A 10,655-nucleotide genomic window follows, 5' to 3' on the forward strand; every position below is an offset into this window, starting at 1 on the left:
TTGGGGTGTCACTCAATGCTAGATCCCACCAGGTGGGCCAGGTCCTGTTTGCTTGTTTCTGGGTATGCTCTGCTGCTCACCAACCCCATCCTGCTTTACATGAGCCTCCTCTCTACTCTGCGCTCCTGGGGCAGGGTCCCCATCTTGCTCCACGTGGCCAGTGCCTCTCCCTCTCGCTCATGCCTGCCTGGTTTGCCCTGCTTTGGGCACCTCCCCATTTGGACTATAACTTGCCTCAGGCCACTCCCTGGCTTCTGCTGCTCTTTGCACCAGGGTTTCTTCACTGCAGCCTCACCTGTTTCCCGCACTCCCAAGCAGAGTGCAGGGAGCCATGCAGAGTGAGGATGCGAGGAGAAGTCACTGAGCTGAACTGAAAAGTTGGTGATGCTACACCACATGCAGCATTTAATCATTCTTAATCAAAGTGGTGTTTTGTTTTGTTTTTCATTACAATGTTTTGTTATCTACTTCCATGTATAGTAGCAGTGCAGTGACATCACTTTAGCACCTTGTGGGAAATATTCTAATGAAGTTTATTAGAGTTTTATTACCTGAGACCAGATTTCGTTCTTGGGAAAGATGAGGAATTTGGGATGTTGTTATCTACGACTCTGGGCTCACTCATCTGATCTTTTTATGACCTTTGGGAAGCTGCAAATGAATAAGCAAACACAAGTCTGTTCCTACTTAGAGCTGGATGGCTGGTCTGTGTAACAGCCCATCAGCGATCCTTCTCTTACTTGGAGTAATTGGGAAGCAGTGAGGCATTTCTCCATCATTAAATCAAACTGCCTGGTTCCTCCCACTGTGTCTTCAGGGCACAACAATGGAGCTCTGCAGGGGAGCTGCTCATCTGACCCAATTCTTTGCTGGCCCAGCTCCACTGTGCACATCAACAATTCATCAAAAGGGACAGGATCCCTTGACAACAGGATGGGTAAATGGATGTCACTTATTTAAGTAAGTCCATTTATGAAGGGTTCATTGTGATTCTGAGTGCTTCCACCAGCTCTGCCCACCCTCCAACTGGAATATCCATGGAATTTCAAGCAAGAAGGTGCCATTGGCACACCATGTCCCTCTGTTCAGACCTCCACAGACACGCCCAGGTATTTGGGGTTCCTGACTCTGTATAACACTTCTTACCCTGCTGCTTTCACCCCTATCTGCATGCTTTCATTGGCTGCTGACATAGATCTTTTCAGTTCGGCCTAAGAGTTCAGAGGCTTCTTTCCTCCTGCACTGCCCACCCATAATGAGACCCCAGTTCAGGTAGCAGCATCCCTCCTTGTCCATACTTTTCTCCAGGTAAGGTTGAAATCCCAAAAAAAGAACTAAGTGAAATGGAGGCAAACAATCTAGTAGCTAAAGGGTTCAAAACAATGATTACAAGGATACTCAAGGAACCTAATGAGACTTCAAGGAAGAGATAGAAAGCATAAAAAAGAAACAGTAAGAAATGAAGTATACAATATCTGCAATGAAAATACCCTAGAATGAATCAACACCAGATCAGATGAATGAATCAGCAAATTTAAAGACAAGGTAACAGAAGACACCCAATTAGAAAAATGAAAAGAAAAAATAATTTTTAAAAATGAGGATAGTTTTAGGGACCTCTGGAAGAACATGAAAAGTAATAATATCTATATTATATGACTACCAAAAGGAGAAGAGGGAAAACAAGGGTTTAAATTTATTTGAAGAAATTATTTCTGAAAACATTTACAACCTGGTGAAGGAATAAGACATAAAAGTCCAGGAAGAGCTGAGAACCAAGCAAGATATCTAGTAATAATTAATGTCGTTTTTAACATTCGTTCAAAATCTTGCTTGGCGTTGACTTGTATTGACATAACCTTCAAACACGTGGTATCTACAGAACGTGTGAAGTGCAATTAACAAGTTTTGCTTGAAAAAGTTTGTGTTTGGTTTGGTTTTTGTTGCAAAACTAGGGCTAAGAAGATGGCGGATGAAGAGCATATTCGGCACTGCATGCTTTACGAGTTCCAATTAGGAAGAAAAGCAAGTGAGGCTGCAAAAAACATCTGTAGTGCTCTTGGTCAAGATGCAGTTAGCGCCAGAAAATGCCAGCGTTGGTTTGAGAAATTTCGCGAGGGAAATTTTTCGTTAGATGACAAGAGTGGTCGAGGCCGTGTGTCCAATTTTGATCAAGAAGCTCTTCAAAGCTCTTTTGGTGCAAAATCCTCAAATTACCCAACAAGAGCTTGCGACAACTTTAAATTGTTCACGAAAAACAATTTCCAATCAATTGCTTGCACTTGGCAAAGTCCAAAAGTTTGGAAAATGGGTTCCTCATGAGTTGACCGACAACAACCGTAATCAAAGAGTCACAATTTGCAGTTCGCTCCTCTCTCGTCAAAACCGTTTGCCGTTTTTAGAGCAAATTGTTACCGGAGATGAAGAATGGGTGCTGTATGTTAATTTGAAAAGGCGGCCTCAATGGTTGGACAAAAATGAGGCTCCGCAGCCCACGCCAAAACCTGACTTGCATGCGAAAAAAGTGATGTTGTGTGTTTGGTGGAATTTTAAAGGAATTCTTCATTATGAACTTTTACCATCTAACCAAACCATTACAAGTGCAGTGTATAGTGTCCAATTGGAAAGGTTAGCCCAAGCTTTAAGAGAAAAAGAACCCGCGCTGATTAATCGGAAGGGCGTAATTCTTCACCACGATAACGCACGACCGCATACTGCAAGAATCACTGCTGAAAAACTGCGCCAGTTGGAATGGGAAGTTCTCCCTCAACCTGCATATTCTCCTGATATTGCCCCTTCCGATTACCATTTGTTTCGTTCTTTGCAAAACTTTCTTCTTGGAAAAAAATTTAATAATGAAGAATGCCTCAAAAATGCATTGACCGAATTTTTTGCATCAAAATCACAAGAATTTTACAACAGAGGGGTTAAAATGCTTCCTGAGCGTTGGGCACAAGTAGTAGAAAACAATGGCAACTATATTGTTGATTAAATTTTGTTGTATTGTTTAAATAAATTTGATTTTAAAAAGTATTAGAAAACGACATTAATTATTACTAGACCTAATAAATCCAAAGAGGCTCACACCAAGACACATGATAACTAAAATTTCACATGTTGAAAACAAAGAGAGAATCCTAACATCAGCAAGAAAAAAAGTAGTTAGTTACCTACAAGGTACCTCCTATAAAACTCAGCTGACTTTCCAACAGAAATATTTCTGGCCAGAAGGATTGGCATGAAATATTCAAAGTGATGAAAATCAAGGACCTACAGCCCAGCCAGCATGACTCTGAGGCTGAGCATTAACCTATGGACCAGGAATCATGGATGATTCCCCACCAGGGTACTTGCCTGAGTTGGGAGCTCAATCCCCATTGTGGGGCAGCAGGAGGCAGCTCATTAATGAGTCTCTGTCATCATTAATGTTTCTATCTCTCTCGCCCTCTCCCTTCCTCTCTGAAATCAATAAAATATATTTTTTAAAAAGAAAGTCAAGGACTTACAGCAAGCATGTCAAACTCAAAGGCTAACACAGGCCTCTGCGCTAAGGAGGCCCCAACCATTGGACTAGTAGGGGCTTCAAGCTCTCAAACCTCAGTCAGGTTGCTCAGGGCCAGAAAGGGACAGTGACTCACATTCACCTGCACTAGAGAAGCTCCCAGAAGGCTCAGGATAGACACACCAAGGGGCCAGATTCAACAACATCAGAGCAAAATCCAGCCAGCCCCACAAATAGCTCACTCAAAGCATCTGTATACTAGCTGGCACCATGACACTGGGTTAAACCTCACTGGCAGCAAATTGGAGGGGAGATCCCTCCACAAATGGGACATCAACAATCAAGTTCCAATTACAACAGGTGAGTCCAAATAAGAGATTTGCAGACAATAAAGAGCTAAGAGACTTTATTACCACCAAACCAGTGGTAATAAAGAAATATTAAAGCTTTCTTTAAAAAAGAGAAAAAAGGAACACAGTTATAATGAATAAAATAGCAATAAATACCTACCTGTCAGTAATCACTTTAAATGTAAGTGTATTAAGTGACCCAATCAAAAGGTATGGGGTAGCTGAATGGATAAGAAGACAAAAGTAACATATATGTTGTCTAAAAAAGACCCACTGCAAAAGACACAAGCACACTGAAAATATAAGATGCAAAAAGATATTTCATGCAAATGGAAACAAACAAAAAAAAAATGCTGGGTAGCAATACTTACTAGTATATCAGACAAAATAGTCTCTACAACAAAGACTATAAGAAGAAATAAAAACATTATATAATGAGAGAGAAAGGTCAGTCCAATGTAAACCTTAGAAATATGCCTGTGCCCAACATAGAAGCACCTAAATATATAAAGCACATCCTGATGGACATAAAGGGAAAGATAAACAGTAATATAGTCAGAGTAGGGAATTTTAACATCCCATTGACATCAATAGATCTTCCAGACAGAAAATCAACAAAAAACAGCTGCTTTAACTGACACACTAGACCAGATGGATTTAATTGATATTTTCAGATCATTTTACCCCAAAGCAGCAGTATATACATTCTTTTCAAGTGAACATAAAGCATTTTCTAGAATAGACCACATGTTAGTCCACAAAACAAGTCTTAAAGAAATTTAAGAAGATGAACTCATATCAAGCACGTTCTCCAACCACAATGGTATGAAACTAAGAATAAATTTTTAAAAAACTGAAAAACACACAAACACAAGGAGGCTAAGTAATATGATACTAAACAATGAATGGGTTAACAATTTTTAAATCAAGGAAGAAATCAAAAGATACCTTGAGACAAATAAAAAGTCAACAATCCAACATTCGTGGCACAGAGTGAAAGCAGTTCTAAGAAGGGAATTTATATAGCAATATTTGCTTACTTCAAGAAACAAGAAAACTCTCAGACATTCTAACTTTATACCTGAAGAAATTAGAAAAATAATGACGGAAAAATAAAAACAACAACCAAAGTGAGCAGAAAGTAAGAAATAATGCAGAGCAGAAAGGAAATAGAGTCTAAGAAAACAATACAAAGATCAACAAAACCGAGAGCTGGTTTTTGGAAAAGATGCACATGGTTAACAATTCTTTAACCAGATGCATCAAGAATAAAAAGAGAGGCCGAAACCAGTTTGGCTCAGTGGATAGAGCATCGGCCTGCGGACTGAAAGGTCCCGGGTTCGATTCCTGTCAAGGGCACGTACCTTGGTTGCGGGCACATCCCCGGTAGGGAGTGTGCAAGAGGCAGCTGATCGATGATTCTCTCTCATTGATGTTTCTAACTCTCTATCCCTCTCTCTTCCTCTCTGTAAAAAATCAATAAAAAATATATATTTTTTAAAAGAATAAAAAGAGAGAATAACTAGTGGGAGCATCTATAATAATAAAAGCATAACATGCAAATCGACTGAACAGCTGAACAACAGAACAACCGTCCAGATGACCTTCTGGATGAAGCCAAGTCGGAGCTGCGAGGGCCGAGCCCCTTGCACAAATTTAGCATATCAGGCCTCTAATACAAATATAAAAGAGTATAAAAATATTATAAGCATGCATATGCCAACAAATTGAACAACCTGATGAAATAAATTCCTAGAAACACACAGTCTTCCAAAACTGAACCAAGAAGAGACAAAATCTGGCCCTAGCAGGTTTGGCTCAGTGGATAGAGCGTCAGCTCAAGAACTGAACGGTTCTGGGTTCGATTCCAGTTTAGGGCATGTACCTCAGTTGCAAGCTCAATCCTCATCCCTGGTCAGGGCATGTGCAGGAGGCAACCAATTGAGTGTCTCTCTCATATCTATTTTTTCTCCCTCCCTTTGTCTATCCCTCTCCCTTCCACTCTCTCTAAAAATCAATGGAAAAGTATCCTCAGTGAGGATTAACAAAAAAGAAGGGGGAGGAGGAGAAATTGAAGAATAAACAAAGTCTAAACAGAACAATTATAATTAAATGATCAAAGCAGTAATCAAAAAGCTCCCAGAAAACCAAAGTTCTGGACTAAGTGAGTTCACAGATGAATTTTAACAAACATTCAAAGAACTAACATCTATTTTTAAAAACTATTCCAAAAAAATTCAAGAGGAAGGAAGACTCCCAAGATCATTTTACAAGGCCAGCATTATTCTAATTCCAAAACCAGATAAAGACACTACTAAGAAAAAATTTATAGGCTAATATCCCTGATGAATATAGATGCAAAAATCTTCAACAATATACTAGTGAACCAGATCCAGTAATACATTAAAAAGATCATACTCCATGATCAAGTGGGATTTATTCCAGGAATGCAAGGTAGGTATAATTTCTGCTAAACAATTAATGTGATACATCATATAAATACAATGAAGAATGAAAATTATATGATCATATCTAAGATGTAAAAAAAGCTCTTGACAAAACCCAAAACCCATTTCTGATTTTTTAAAGATCTCTCAACAGAGGGGGACCGGCGGGGACATAACATAATGAAGGCCATATATGACAAACCCACAGCTAACATCAGACTCAACAAGAAAATGATAAAAGGGTTTCCCTTAAGAACAGGAACTAGACAGCAATGTTAACGTTCACTACTCTGATTCAACAAAGTACTGGGAGTCTCAGCCACAGTAATCAGAAAAGAAAAAAAAATGATAAAAATCATCCATGTTGAAAAAGAAATGTAAAACTGTCATTATTTACAGATGACATGATACTGTATAGAGAGAACCCTAAGATTCTACTAAAAATCTACTAGGAGTGATTTTAAAAATTCAGTTCAATAGCAGGATACAAAATGAACATTGAGAAATTTTGGTTGCATTTTTATACACCAATGATGATCAGAAAAAGAAAATAAGTTAACAATCCCATTTACAAGTGCATAAAAAAACCCTAGGAATAAATTTAACCAAAAAGGCAAAAGACCTATATTCATATAATTACAAGAATTTGAAAAAATAAATTGGAGAAGATACAAATGAATGAAAGTATATACTGTGCTTCGAGATAAAAAGAATTAACATCATTACAAGTTCCATATTATCCAAAGCAATCTATAAGTGCCTATCAAAATATCAATAGTGTTTTTCATAGAAATAGAACAAATAATTCAAAAATTTATATTGAATCACAAAGACCTCAAATAATTATAGCAATCTTGAGAAAAAAAGACCAAAGTGGTGGTATTATACTACCAAATATCAAATTATGTATACTACATGACCACAGTAATAAAACTAGCATCCTACTGGCATAAAGACAGATACATAGACACCTGGCTGGTGTTGCTCAGTGGTTGAGTATTGACACATGAACCAAAAGGCCATCAGATTGATTCCTGGTCAGGACACATGCTGGGGTTGTGGGCTTGATTTTCAGTAGGGGTGTGCAGGAAGCAGCCAATCAATGTTTCTCTCTCATCAATGTTTCTATCTTTCTCCCTTTCTCTGTAAAATCAACAAAAACATATTTTTTTTAAAAGGACACATTGAGCAATGGAACAGAAAATATACTATATATTTTTTAAAATTCTACCCTTTTACTAGCTCCCTGGCATTTTATTTTGTTGATGTCACTATTTAAATATTATTATATTGTTATAGCTACAGGATTTTTTATTTTTTAATATATTTTATTGATTTTTTTACAGAAAGGAAAGGAGAGGGATAGAAAGCTAGAAACATCGATGAGAGAGACATTATCCAGCTGTTCCTGCACACCCCCCATGGGGATGTGCCTGCAGCCAATGTACATGCCCTTAACAGGAATCAAACCTGGGACCCTTCAGTCCGCAGACTGATGCTCTATCCACTGAGCCAAACCGGTTTCAGCTACAGAATTTTTTAATATCTTTGTCCTTTAAACTGTATAATAGGGTTAAGTAGTTAACATATCAATTATAATATTAGACTATTCTGAATTTGACTATGTACTTACTTTTGCTTTTTTGTTGTATATTTTACATGTCTTTATGTTACTAATTAGCACCTTTAAAGGTTTAAGAGTGATGAATTTTCTTATCTTTTGTTTATAATGGAATGCCTTCATCCCACCTTCATTTTTTGAAGGATAACTGCTGGATAAAGTGTTATTCGCTGGCAGTTTCTTTTTTTTAGCACTTGGGATCCCATTCTCTTCTGGCCTGCAAAGTCTTCATGAGAAATCTGCTGGTAGACTTATAGCAGTTTCCTTGCATGAGAGGTTTTTTTTTTTTTCTTGGTGCTTTTAATACTCTCTCTTTGTCTTTGATTTAGACAATTTAATATAATGTGTATAGAGAAAATCACTTTAAATTGAAATTATGGTGGCCTATTAACTTTACAAATTTGGATGTCTATATCTCTCTCCAGCTTTCAGAAGTTCTCAGCCATATTTTTTAAATTATATTTCCTATCCCTTTCTCCCTCTCTTCTTGTGTTGGGGCTTCAGTGGTATACAGTTTGTTTCTCTTAATGGTGTCCCATAAATCCCATAAGCTTTCTTCATTTCTTTTATTTTTCTTTTTAGGTCCTTCTCAATGATTTTCCTTGCTTCACTTAAATTGACCTGTCTTATAAATCACTGATTCTTTCTTCTGTTTAGTCGTTTGTTACTGAAGCTCTCTATTAAATTATTCAGTTAATTCATTGTCATCTTAGCTTCAAAATTATGTTATTGGTAGTTTGCTGCATTACTTTGATGGGCTCATTGTATCCCAATTCTTCATAATTCTTGTAGCTTTGCATAGGTATCTTCACATTTGAAGAAGCAGTCTCCCCTTCCAAGCCTTATGGACTGACTTTAGTAAAGGAAAGCCTTCAGCTGCAGGTGGGAGTGTGCTGCAATATTCTGTGACTGGCTGCTGGGTCTGCAACATTGATAGTGTGGAGCTGGGTGAGCACTGTGGCTCAAAGTATACTGGGATCCTCAGCAGTCCCTGCAGGTCCAGTGCTAAGGACCAGGGCATGCATTAGTGGTGGCTGGAGCAGATGGTCTTCACACTCAGCTGTGGGGCCAACTGCAGGGGCCTAAATAGGGATGGGGGCCAGTTGCAGATACATAGAAAGTAGTAAGACCAGGGCAGGTAGAAAGAACTGGAGCCTCAGAAAGATTATTGGAAGCTCCGGGGCTCTGGCTGCCAGCATGCCCTCCTATGGCTGCCCACTGTCCCCCAGGCATGTTCATAGCAGGGCGGCCACTGACAGGTGTGAGGTTGGCAGTGTGCAGTGCATAGCTGAGAGCTGAGGGCATACACAGTGGTGGGAGGAGATCTATACCGCTGGCTTGCACTCGGAGAGTTTCCGGTGAAGTCCCTAGGCTCTGGTAGATGTGGGGGAGGTACTCAAGCAGATGGCATCAGAAAACACAATACCCATGGGATAAAAACTGGGGCAATATGCTGGATTTTATACAGAGCTGGTTGCTGTGAACCACAATCACTTCCTCTATGCGGCTAATACTGGTATCCTTGCTTTTCTTCCTTTTTCTATCCCTGGACTCTGTCCATTTCAGCTTTACTGGTCTGGGGGTAGGAGGGCATGGGAACTGCAGCAGGACCTTTGTGGGTGTGTGGAAGGCTGGAGAAGCGGGTTCACATCCTGGAGAGAGTGAACCTTTCCAGTTGGGAAGCTCTCCCTTGGCACTGAACGATGCCAGCTTGTGGGGTGAGATGATACTGGCAGAATGAAGTTGTCTGCATTTTCTTCTGTGTCATTATTTTCACTTTGTGTCCCTCTCTGTTGCTAATATTTCTTGGGTGGACATCAGAGCTCTCCCAGTCAGTTTTGTTTTGGGAGCTGTTTTTGTGTAATTGTTGATCTCTGTGTGAAGAGAGGGCTGGAGGCTCCTATGTTGCCATTTTGGTGACAACCTCCTATACCGTCTTTATTAAATGAATTGCTTTTGCTCAGTAGCAGCCATACATCTTTTTAGGAGCAATAGTTATCATTGCTCTTAAACTTCCTAAACACCGGGAATGTTGCACTGGCTGGTGCGTTACCTTCCACTGGCATTCCATTCCTCTAGCCACAGGTGGGGCTTTCATCATTGCTCCAATACCACCTGCCCAGGACTGTCAACACCCACCTCCTGCCTGAGATGGAGTCACCATTGCCAGTGAGTGATGCAGCTTCCAAATCCCACCGTGGACTCCACTGATAGTATCATTCTTGGGACCAACAATGTTCCTTAGGATTCCCAGGAAATGGATTGTGGGATGCATCCTGCATGCAAAATCTCCACTGGGATGACTCTCCGGAGACACGCCTGTAATGGAATGGAGAGAGCTGGGAAGTGGGAGGGGAGGCTGGGCCTCGGCAGTTGTGAGGCCTTGGAGGGGACTGACATGGCCCTGCAGAGCTGTCTCTATGCAGGCAACACAGCCAGGCTCTTCACCTCCAGAAGGCAGAGCACAGCCCGGCCTCCCTCAGGGGTGATGGCAATTCCTAGGGAGGGGATGCGGCACAGGATCCTGAGGGAGTAAAAGACACATTGTAATACTGTCAGCAGAAGAAAATAAGCTTTAGGAAAAGACATGATTGGGAAAACAGATGGACTCCGGTAAGTTCTGTATGTTAGTCAATATACTTTACTGAGGCCCAATGCATAAAATTCATGCAAGGGCTCGGCCCTCGCAGCCCGGCTTCGTCAGGAAGGTTGTCTGGGGACATCCGGCTGTTTGG

The sequence above is a fragment of the Pipistrellus kuhlii genome, unplaced genomic scaffold, assembly GCF_014108245.1.
Source record: "Pipistrellus kuhlii isolate mPipKuh1 unplaced genomic scaffold, mPipKuh1.p scaffold_m20_p_35, whole genome shotgun sequence".
NCBI classification, from domain to species: Eukaryota; Metazoa; Chordata; class Mammalia; order Chiroptera; family Vespertilionidae; genus Pipistrellus; species Pipistrellus kuhlii.